General features: G+C 35.4%; 1 pseudogene; it reads right to left on the reverse strand.

Moving 5' to 3' along the window:
- Positions 1-4135: 4135 nt before the first annotated feature.
- LOC138838593 (zinc finger protein ZFP2-like) lies at positions 4136-5162 on the reverse strand (annotated as a pseudogene).
- Between the last annotated feature and the right edge of the window lie 7136 nt (positions 5163-12298).

Raw genomic sequence — 12298 nt, forward strand, 5'->3', positions numbered from 1 at the left:
AGATGCCTGCCCCTCTAGACCTTTAGATAAATCTCATTAGGGACCTAATCTGAGGTCACAACCACTTTTCCTTAACTGATAAATTAATTTGGCTGGGCCAGCTCAAAAGTGATTGCCATTTAGGACTTTGAGCAGATACAGAGCGTTTGGGATTTCAATTATCCCTCACTTTTTACAACTTTAGCATTTTATAACCCAGTACCATAGATGACTGGCAAGTCCCTGCCACGTCAGACAGACATGGGCAGTAGGCATGCCTACAAATTATCTTCCCATGACTTCTGGACTCTGATCAAGCTTTGAAGGGCCAAGCAGAAGTGACTCCAGGATCTGATACCATCTCTGCCATCCAAAGAGCAGTAGCTTACTGCATCTGCATGTTCCAGCATTCCCGGGATTCCAGGAATGCCTTTCTTCATGGTGGGATAAATATTTGTTTAGTAGTTTCCTTCATTGTTTGCTGGAATTGAACTCAGGGTTTGCGTATTGTCCCTCAACTCTGCAGATCAAGACTAGCCCTCTGCTACTTGGAACTCCAAACCAACTTCACTTTTGAGCACTCTGCTGGCACATTAGATATGACAATCTCACAGGTACCTTTGTCTGCCCAGCCTGGCTTCACACCACTTTTCAGCTTAATGAGTCTTTACTTATGGCCACATTTACTCCAAGGAAAAGCAATAACGATGGGCACTGGAAGGAAATTTAAAAGCATGGTCTTACCTTGAACTTATTTCAGGACAACATTCCGTCTGACAAACTTGTCCTCTGTCCTTAATTGTGGGCCTTTAGGAAACTGTTATTAAAAACCTATAACGGCAAAGTAGATTAAATAATCATTTTGGTAATCCTAATTTTTTGTTTTCTACTTTGTAATCAACCTTTAGGACATTTTTTCCTTTTAAACTTTCCTTTTTCTGGGAGGCCTGCCACTACCCACAACATCACAAATTTCTGACGATGGGGAGGCCATTTTTAAATCTTTTTTGAAAAGTCATTTTACTTTGCATTTAAATTCTTCATTGAAACACTGCACGACACCCTTTACCTCTTGGATGAAGGTTTAAACTGGCCATTTTTTTCTACAGTATGAGTTACATTTAGCAAATTAGCAGTTTATTTTAATGTAGTAGCTCTGTACCAAGAATCTAGACTTAGTATCTCTTGCTCTTTAGAGATTAAGTCAACTTAGATTTTTTGCTAATGCACCCCTTATGGTCTAACATGGTGGTGATTAACATTACGGAAACAAACATCTTTATTTTTATCCAGAAACAAATATCTTAATTGGCTTGTTTTTTATTCTCTTTTTACCACAAATTCGCAGGCTTTTCATCATGTGTGATTCAGCAAGGCTGGAGTCTAGGCAAGGATGTGGCATCTCCCAGTGTATATGGACTGTCGCATCTCTTACTGGTTACCTGCAAAATTCTATATGCACTGGTTAAAGACCACTGGTGAAAGACCACATTGGCTTTTGCAGGCTGGTGTCACTGGTTTAGGCAGCTGTGACAACTTTGTTCTGTTACGTATTTCCCATGCATAGGAGCAAACTGCATCTTGAGGCACTTTGGTCCCTTGATTATAAAGGGAGTTCATCAGTGCACAGGGGAGGAAACAGAGAATTAAAACCTTTGCCTTAGTTTACCAGTCATGGTCAGAGGTACAATATTTAATCTTAGCATAGATAGACATAAGAAATAACATAAATAACAGCCAACTTAATTACCAATTTCATTGACTTTGGAAAGGAAACAATCTTTTCTAACTCCTTTCCCATGACCTTTTAAAACTGCCTGTTTATTTATTTGGCTTATAGTCAGGTCACAAAGCAATTCAGATTAAATGACAGCTTCCACTGAAAAAGATTTTTAGCAAGCAGAATACTTGGTAACTTTGGAACCATTACTATTTACATATTTTACATATAGACAGACAGAAATGTTTGTGCACAGATTATAGAGCACACTTAAATGCTAAAATTGACCATTTAAAGTTTTTGGAATTTTAGAAGTAATACTTTGCCTAATCATGGTAGAGCCACATAGTCAGTTCAAAACAAAAAACTGCCAACAAGAAGAAACTTTTTAATAAAGAACAGTCAAGACATGAACAGACATATAGCATGATGTAATGTTCCCTATCCTGGTCAGGTAAGGGGGGAAGTTTATATGACCCAAAAAAACATCCAAGGAAATTTATTGTGAAAGCCACCTTCACGCCCTCCCCGTCTTCACTGGGCTTCCCTCAGAGCACCTGGACCAGTTCCCTACACCCAGGCACCCCTGTCATGTGACACCAGGCAGCCCACAACGATCATTTTTGCCTGTATTTTACCCTGCCAAATATCTAGCACAGTCTTACCTCTTTCTGCTTATGTCTGTAATCCCATGGATATCTGTAAGTATTCTAGCTAGCTTTGGCCCATCATATTTCCCTGAGTTTAATTTTTTTTAATTCCTACAGAATTAAATTTAGCAAAACCATAACTTATAATTTCTTATAGAACTAGAAATTTGGAACTAGAAAAAGCAATATGCTCCTCTTGTGCTCCTCTTGAGAAATTCACTTTCACCCTCCATAACAGTGAGAAAACACAGACTCTCCACAATATCCATACTAGTGTTTTATTACTCATAAGAACAATAGGATTTTCTACAAGTGAAAAACTCACAACAGACTCATCAGTAGTAAATAGAAAACAGCTTGAAGTAAAATCATTTTGGCATTACTCATGCAAACCCAAATGCTTAATAATCATGTCTTCATTTTTCCACCAAAGAAACTAGAAATGGAACTGTGATTCTAGTGCTAGAAGTTAGCCTTGAGAAAAGGAAGTTAAGGAAAGTGGCTAAGCTTTGAGTTCCATCTACAAGACTTGTATCCACACACAAAGAAAATGTATTCCCAATTATGTATTTTTTCAGGTTTTCTGAATGTTTCATGAACTTGGGGATGAAAGATGATGAGACAGATTTTATTCTTGTGCACATTTTGTAATAAACAAGGAGTATTATCTTCCAACAGACCTTCCATTAAAAAAATGAATTGGAATAGTAATAGTGTTATATATAGTGGAGGACTTTTGGAAACAGTGGAGAAATTGATGCTCTCATGTCCTTGGATTAAAGCATGATAGATAGTCCTTCCCCATCTATCACTACCAAACCGCTCTGGATGATTTGAGTTCAATCTCAAAGGTCCAGAGCTCCTGTTTCTGAGAAGTGTTTATTAAATTTCCTTGAACATCCATTCCTCAATATAAAAGACACAAGTCAACAATTTCACTATCTTAATTCTTTGTCAAGCCTGGAAGTAATTGATACCCATCCCTTTGGTCCAACCCCTGAATAACATGAAGGGGCATCATCCCTACTCTACACAATGAGAGGATGTGAAATGTTGGCTCAGTGAGTGGTTTCCCCTTACACCTTGCTTAATTCTGCCATGACGGATTTCTCTATACTTTACAGAGGTTTCTTTTTTTGTATGAGTGCTCTAATGCTGGCTGAAGGTTCATTTCTGCTTGAAAGACGTCCTCTAATGTTCACTCAACATTCTGTCTAGTCTCTAGGTCTCTGAAATATGTAGAGAAACCTTTAAAACTTCTGGCTAAATATTTGTCTACATTTATTGTACTCACATTTTCTCTCCTTATTATGTTCTTGGATGTAGTGAGGACTGACTTCTATTAAAAATTGCATATTTGTTAGACCTATTAGTTTTCGTTTCTCCTATGTGATACAGTTCTCTGATGAACACTGTGCAATGCTGTCAAAGTGGATTTTCTACATTGGTATTATTCATACCTTGTCTTATGTGCTCTATGTGCTCTATAAACACTCATCCATGCATGATTACTAAGTGAAGAACTTTTTTGATACTTGTTTCGTTCATAATGTTTTTCTTCTGTGTGTTTTCTGATGAAAATTTAACTATGAATTCTTGAAAACTTTCCACATTTTTTTCATTCATAAGATTTTTCTCCTGTGTGCATTCAATTTGGAACCATGAGGTATGCCTTCTGGCTAAAAGGCTGCATATTTGCTACATTCACAAGGCTTCTATCAGGTTTTGGTTCTATCATGCAAACTTATTTTTCATCCAGGTGAGATTTTCCATAGTTATCACATTCCTAAGATTTCTCATGTGTGTGGATTCTCTTATGCTTCCTGAGGTATGAACTCCGGATGAAGGACTTTCCACATTTGTTACATTCATAAGTTTTCTCTCCTGTGTGTGTTCTCTGATGAACAGTAAGGTGAAAATTCTGTCTGAAATACTTTCCACATTTGTTACATTCATAAGGTTTCTCTCCTGTGTGTGTTCTCTAATGAACAGTAAGGATTGACTTATAGGTGAAAGAAATTTGACATACATAACATTCAAAAAGTTTCTTCCCTGTATGTTTTCTCTGATGGACAGTAAGGTGTGATTTTAATCTAAAATAATTTCCACATTTGTTACATTCATAAGGTTTCTCTCCTGTTTGTGTTCTCTGATGATCAGTAAGGTTTGACTTACGGGTGAAAGACTTTTCACACACATTACATTCAAAAGGTTTCTCCCCTGTATGTTTTCTCTGATGGAGAGTAAGGTAAAACTTCCTTCTGAAATACTTTCCACATTTGTTATATTCATAAGGTTTCTCTCCTGTGTGTGTTCTCTGATGAACAGTAAGGTCTGTCTTACAGATGAAAGATTTTTCACACACATTACATTCATAAGGTTTCTCTCCTGTGTGTGTTCACTGATGGAGAATAAGGTGAAACTTCTGTCTGAAATACTTTCCATATTTGTTTCATAAGGTTTCTCTCCTGTGTGTGTTCTCTGATGAACCGTAAGTTTTGACTTACGGGTGAAAGACTTTTCACACACATTACATTCATAAGTTTTCTCTCCTATGTGTTTTCTCTGATGGACAGTAAGGTGTGACTTTAATCTGAAATACTTTCCACAATTTTTATATTCATAAGGTTTCTCTCCTGTGTGTGTTCTCTGATGAACAGCAAGGTGTGACTTACAGGTGAAAGACTTTTCACACACATTACATTCATAAGGTTTCTCTCCTGTATGAGTTCTCTGATGAACAGTAAGGTTTGGCTTCTCTCTGAAATATTTCCACATTTGTCATATTCATAAGATTTCTCTCCTGTGTGTGTTCTCTGATGTAAAGTGATGTATGAGTTCATTCTAAATGATTTTCCACATTTGTTGCATTCATCAAACTTCTGTTCTTTGTCGGTTCTTTGATGCCTTCTGAGACCTGACTTTTGAGTGGAAAATTCCCTACATTCTTCGTATTCATAGGGTTTCTCGTCTGGTGTTGTTTTAGGTTGGTCAGAACTTAGTTCTGAATTCTTAGAGATAGATTTTGCACATTGCTTATACTCATCAGGATTATCTGGATATTTCCTCTCAGGTTTTGTAAGGTATAAATCCTTACTGAATGATTTCTCACATTCACTACTTCTATACGGATTCTCTCCTGTGTCTCTTTTCTGATGCATAGTGACTGGAAACCTCCCTCCCTGACAAAGTTCTTGGGCAAGAAGAGCAGACTTATCATATTCTTCTCTGTATTCATTATGGTGAGAGGCAGGATCTCTGACACAAAACCAATTATGGGGAAAGAATATCATATCTGAATTTAATATCTTCTCTCCTCTATATTCAAAATATGGACCATCATAATTTTGACTAAAACCCTCTGAATATCTAAGCGATTGTTTAACTACAGGAGAAACACCAGGCATATATGCAGCAGGCATCTTACCAGGCTCACTGTAGTGGAGCATGTTCTGACACTGAATGAACTCGTCCGTCTGCATCTTTAAGGAGTTCTCATCATTCCTATTCAGATCTGGCTTCTGTTTTGAGGTCAAATTAGAAGTTGCCACTAGTCTCATTCTTTGCTCTATTGTGTTAATAATTGTGATAGCTACATCATGCAGGCATTCATCTGGACCTTCCTGGCAAGTCTTAATTACATGCTCCATTTTTTGAACATCTAAAATGAGTCATATAAAGAAGAAAAAATCATAAATAAGATCCAAATACTCCTTAATGTAAAGGTAAAGACATTTTTCCCATCTTAACTGTTACATATTTTAAAGTATTAAGTAGGAATTGATTTATGAGTAATAAATTTCTTTCACCACAATGTATTGATTAAGAAAGTAATACTCTTCCTTACATCCTTTTTTGTCGTGGGGCATGAACTCCAGTCATGGTGTTGTTCTTCAGCACTTCATATAAATGCTAGCTCTCAACCATTTGAGCCAGAGCACCACTCCCAGTTATTTCTGTTTATGTGGTGCTGAAGAATTGAACCCCGAGCGTTATTCTGGCAAGGCAAACACACTACCACTGAGCTAATATAGTCAAGAACTCTAATAACAACAGATGGTGGAGGGGATATGAACAGAAGGGAACAATTCTGCATTGTTGGTGGGAGTGTAAACTTGTTCAACCACTTTGGAAAATAGAATGGAGGCTCCTCAAAAGACTCCACATAGAGCTTCCCTATGACCTAGAAATCCAACTTCTGGGCATTTACCCAAATGATCACAAACAAGACCATAATAAGGGTACCATTGTTTACCATAGCTAAGATAAGGAACCAACACAAATTCCCCTCAGTAGATGAATGGATCAAGAAAATGTGGTATATATACACAATGGAATTCCATGGATTCATTGGAAAGAATGATATGGCTCCATTTGTTAGGAAATGGAAAGACTTGGAAAAATAATATTGAGTAAAGTAAGCCAGGCCCAAAGAAACATAGGTCCAATGATACCCCTTATTTGTAATAACTAGTATATGTCTGAGACAAGCAGAAAAGGTCAATAAGTTGATGTTAGGCAAAACGAACCGAAAGATAAGGACTCAAATGATTTTTTTCTTTCTTGCTATTGTTTCTAACATATATATATATATATATATATATATATATATGATATTTCTTTGTTTCTTTATGTGTCCCTCCCCCATGGTAAAACCCACGTTTTTACTGTATTTGATGTAGGTATAATAGTGGAGGGGAGGTGGACCTATTCTAAGAATGAGATGTACAAGACGTTATGTCAAAAAATGAACATTACAACTTTGGCTTGGAGGGGAATGATGGGAAGGGATGTTAACGGGACACAAAGGAGGAGGCAACAATGCTTGATAAGAAATGTATTCATTAACTTGCCCATGTAATTGTAACCCCTCTGTAAATTATTTTCAAAATAAAAAAAGAGGAACACTGACAGTTTATGATGGAAAATGTTTTTCTGTGTTTCTGGTTTTTCTTCTTTTTTATGTCAGAGGAATTATTTACACAAATTACTAAACTATTTACTGCTAGCTTTTTAACCTGTATAATTTAATATGTAGCATTCTTCGTTTTTTTTCCCAAAAATTGTTTTGTTTGATCTTAGGGGAATAGATGCTTTGTATTGTTTTATTTTCTTAAAACAATTTATATATTGTGCTACTTTTCTTCTCAAAGATTAGGAGAACAGAATTTTCTAACTTTGGAGATTATACCTTTGTTATACAAACCTTTTCCTTTCACCTGAGAATAAAGTTTTATAACCACATTTCTTCAGTTATAAGTTCTCACTGTGAATTATTTTAAGTATCTTTAGAAATTTTAAAATTTGTTTCCCTCCATCTTAGACAGAATCTCATCAGACTTTTAAACCCTCAGACTCATGAACTAAAGCCACATCAGCTCACCACCTAGTTAATCATTCTCTCTCGACTGAAAGCTTGGGTTTTGTATCCTGGCCTCTACTCTCCTTATCCTTATCAGAGGATAGCAGCGTTGGCATTGTCATTTGCTATACCTGCCTAGTCCTAGTTTCACAGAAAACTAAATCTCATTTTTCACATTTCTAATTTTCATTTTTCAAAATAATTTCCAGAAAGAGAAAGAATTGATAACTTTACCTTTACTGCCCTACACAGTTCAGTGTGCATCTACATGCATTTTTGATTCACAAGTCTAACACAAAGATGACCTAGTTCTCTGCTACACATGGGACTCAAGGGAATTAGGAATATTATTGGTCTGTACATAGCAAGACGAATTTACCAATTTGGTTCTGGATCCAAGATCATTATGCAAGATTCTTTAACTCACCTGGGAAATTCTTTTCTGAGGCTTCTCTCATATATGACTCTTCATCTTGCTCCAGCTGGACAATCAATTGAGGTTTAGGACCAGTGTGCCCTGTTAATAAGAGTGAAGACCTATTGCTCATGCTGTGTCAAAATTGTTTTAAGATTTCAGATATCCTGTTAACAAGGTTGCTCCCAAATCTTCTTTCATTTCTCACTGGCTCCATGGTTGAATTTCCCCGAGGTTTGAATTAATTTTGCAGGTTGTGTGACTTTAATGCAAATTTTTTTCAAGGTTAGCATTCTATTAGTTTGAGTCCTAGCTCCACTTCCAGTTTAAGAGTAGTTATCGTGAGATAAGAGTCTCATGGAGATTTCAATGGCATTTTTTGCTTCAAACTGAAAGACTCAGATTTCAGAATCATAAGAATTACAGGCATGAACCACTGAATCTTAGTACTAGGTTTGGACTATAAATACTCCCTCTGATCTAGTGATTTACAGTTCATACTTCCAATAATGATAAATAGGTGTGTATGTATGTATGTATGTATGTATGAATATGTTTTCTACATTGTATATCTACCCACAATAATGACCTCAAGTTTGAGAAGACAGTCTTCTCTTTACAGAAGACAGTTTGGAACTTTTGTCAAATTGCTGATTTGGATTCTTGAACAAAGAATATAAAATTGCCTCAGAATGTATGTAATCTACGTGAAGCTTTAATTCAAAACAAATGACACTTCCCACAGACCCGAATCTTACTTCCAAATAGCATGGAAAGTTCGATAAATATTCACATATGTATTAAAAAAAAATCATTTTCTGGGCAACAGTGGTTCAAACCAGTAATCCTAGCTACTCAGTAGGCTGAGATCTGAGGAATGCCATACAAAGCCAGCCCTAGTAGGAAAGCTGTGTGATACTTATCTCCAATTTAACCACCAGAAAGCTTGAAAAGGTGCTGTTATTAAAGTGATAGAGTGCTCACCTTGAACTGAAGAGCTGAGGCACTGTACCAACCCCCAGAGGTCAAGCCCTACTTAACTTTTCAAGTTAATGTGATATTTTTGGCTCACCTAAGGACACCAGCATGCTATAGGTTTCCAGCATCACATCTCTATACAGGGTCCTCTGAGAAATATCCAATTCCTGCCACTCCTCCTAGCTGAATTCCACAGCCACATCATCAAATGACACCAGCTTCTGTAAGGGCACATTCTATCAATCCCTGAATCATGAGAACACCAAAGCTAGAATACCATTCTTCTACATGTATGCTTTTGTATTGCAGAATGTGGTTGGAATTTTCTGTGTTATTTATAAAATGAGAGAAATTATAATCAAATAGACATATTTGCCTCCATAGTAACTTGGTAATTACACATACAAAGTTTTTCTAATACATACGAACACATCTCTGGTTCCAGCAATAAAGACAAGAAAACAGTTCTAAGAAGCTAATAACCTAGCAAGACAACAATAAGTATAAGTAGGAGTCTGAAAGTGTGTGTTTAGCTTATTTTGGTAATATTTACTACATATCTGGGAAACAATGAAGTAAATAAATATGTTTTCTGCATTTTCATATTCTGCCTCACTGATAATACTACTTAGATTTTCTATAAAATAGTGCTCTCATAAACAGTCACAACATGGTCATTACATCATATGCAATACATAACACATTAGTAGAGCTATGAAAATCACAGCATCCAAGTGAAGTTTAAAAGGAGTAAAATTACTCAAAAAATAGTAAATGAATAATTTGGCTCTTATAAGATTTGACTTAGTTCTCACAATAAATCATCCGATGTTAATCATTTTTGTTATTAAATTTCTAGATATAAAAGTATGGTCATAGATAGCCATATGTTTCCTTCATATGTAAAAATGAACTGCCAGTTGGACGTTTGTGAACATTGACTACTTCCTACCAGGACAAAAGCTTACTTATTACCATAAAATGTGTCTTAATCAGCTTTGAATTTTAATAGGCCATAGTTGAACCATGGATGTAAATGGATAGAGGCTTAAGGAAGGCTCAAGATGATATCCAAAAATGTGAAATATGACCACGACAAGAAGGATAGAGAAAGAAAAACTATGAATTGGGAAATGATCTAAAAAATATAGAAGTTTTAAAAATAGGAATAAAATATGGCACTAAGTTGTTGTACAGTGTCTAAAAGGAATACAGTCATTCTTGACAAGATCAGAGGTGAATTATGACTAACACACAAAAAGAAAATATATCTATAAAGTGTTGAAAGAAAATGGACTTCAATACACAATCCATTGGGCAATGGGCCTCTTCTAACAATATATATTGAAGGTATTCCTCAGGAAATATAATGCACCATTAGGACATCTTCATTTTAAGTGCTATTAAAATTATTCTGCAGGGCTAGGAAGGTGGCTGGCTCAGTGGTAGAGCACGTGCCTTGCATGCTTGAGGCCCAGGATTTGATTCCTCAGCACCACATAAGCAAAAAAGAAAAAAGTCGGAAGTGGCACTGTGGCTCAAGTGGTAGAGCCCTAGCCTTGAGCTGAAGAGCTGAGGGACAGGTTCCAGAGCCAGAGTTCAGACCCAACAATCAGACCAAAATAATTATTCTGCATCAAGAGAAAAATAAAAATTGCTAACGTGGATCTACACAGAGGACAAGATTATTAAAAAGGTAAATGTGTAGTTAAAGGAATGGTACATGTGTAGGTAAAAGAATGTATAGAAAACATTGTACGTGATTTCTCTTGTGAAAAGAAAACTTATAGTACCATATTCATAGTTCGTAAAGGATGCAAATTCAATATAGAAACACGTAAGTGTTTTGAAAACAAAGTTTGTGAATCCTACATATGGATCAATTAATTTTGTACTTGCCTCGCAAATATGGGGGTCTGAGTTCAAAGAATTATTTCTACAAAAATTTAAAAGGAGAATAGAAAGGTTATAAATAGGTTATAAATTCCATTGAAAAGTAATTATATTATGCTATATGCTACTACTATCATAATATTGTAAAGATTAATGTTCCTAGTAAAAATGCAACCAGCAAGTTAATTTCCTTTGTGTTCCTAACAAAGAATCCCACAGGGTAGAAAGTTCATTTTCTTGCAGTTCTATAGTATAACAATTTTCCTGCACATTTTACTTCTGCTGAAGCTCTATGCTTCAGCCTGAGAATGGCCTTTGTTCCTTACATGAAATGTCTGCTTATTTCTGTATGAAAAATATTAATAAGGCCCTTTTTAAAAAAATCTTGCAGTCCTTTCATATTTTGAGTTGCACAAATTCAATGGAACATAGAAACAAATCTTTGAAAAAGTAGGGAACCTGTATTAAGCATGCAGTCTTATTTTTATCCTAAGAACAATGCAGTATAACAACTATTTACAACAGATTTAATTGGTAGTTGGTATCAGAGGTAATTCACAGTGTACAGGAGAATGCCTGCAGCTTATACGAGAGGTGATTTACAGTGAATTTGAGGTGTGTGCAGGTTACATAGAAGCAAAATAAGAAATAAATATCAGATGAGACAAACAGATATTAAATAGTAAAATGTACATCGAAATAAGACCATATTTATATTGCAAAATATAGTAAATATATAAGGCACTGTCTGACATGAACAGAAGAAAGAAAACTTAATGAGCAATCCAAAGAGAGAAATAAAAATTAAAAAATATATACAAGGATACCATGAGCAAAAGTTAATGATGAAAAACACAAATAGTGATAATATGTAGGAAATAAGCATCAGCCCATAATATATGACCACCGATACAGATCATTGATGATGACAGACAGATTATACATCATGATAATAAAAATTTATGCTGAAAAGCAAAGGGTACAAAGACATGTTTAAAACACTATGCAGTTTTAATTCTTTAATCTACCATTACTATTGTAGAACTAATACTCCTCTTACTAACTGATAATATATTAAACTTAAAAAACACAATGGTGTTACATTTATCAAGACACATATTCCAAGATTAATAGTAAGTCAGAAGACAAATGGTGTAGAAAGCAATATGAAAAATTGAAGTTATGTTATAAATACATGAAAATTAAAAGATATATTTGTAGTATTCTATGAGTGAAATAAATACCGGGAAATTACAATGGATCTCAAAGAAATGTATTTCTTCTTTGTGATTTATAGAATA

The sequence above is a fragment of the Dipodomys merriami genome, unplaced genomic scaffold (genome assembly GCF_024711535.1).
Source record: "Dipodomys merriami isolate MVZ:Mamm:240054 unplaced genomic scaffold, mDipMer1.0.p SCAF_284, whole genome shotgun sequence".
Classification (NCBI taxonomy): domain Eukaryota; kingdom Metazoa; phylum Chordata; class Mammalia; order Rodentia; family Heteromyidae; genus Dipodomys; species Dipodomys merriami.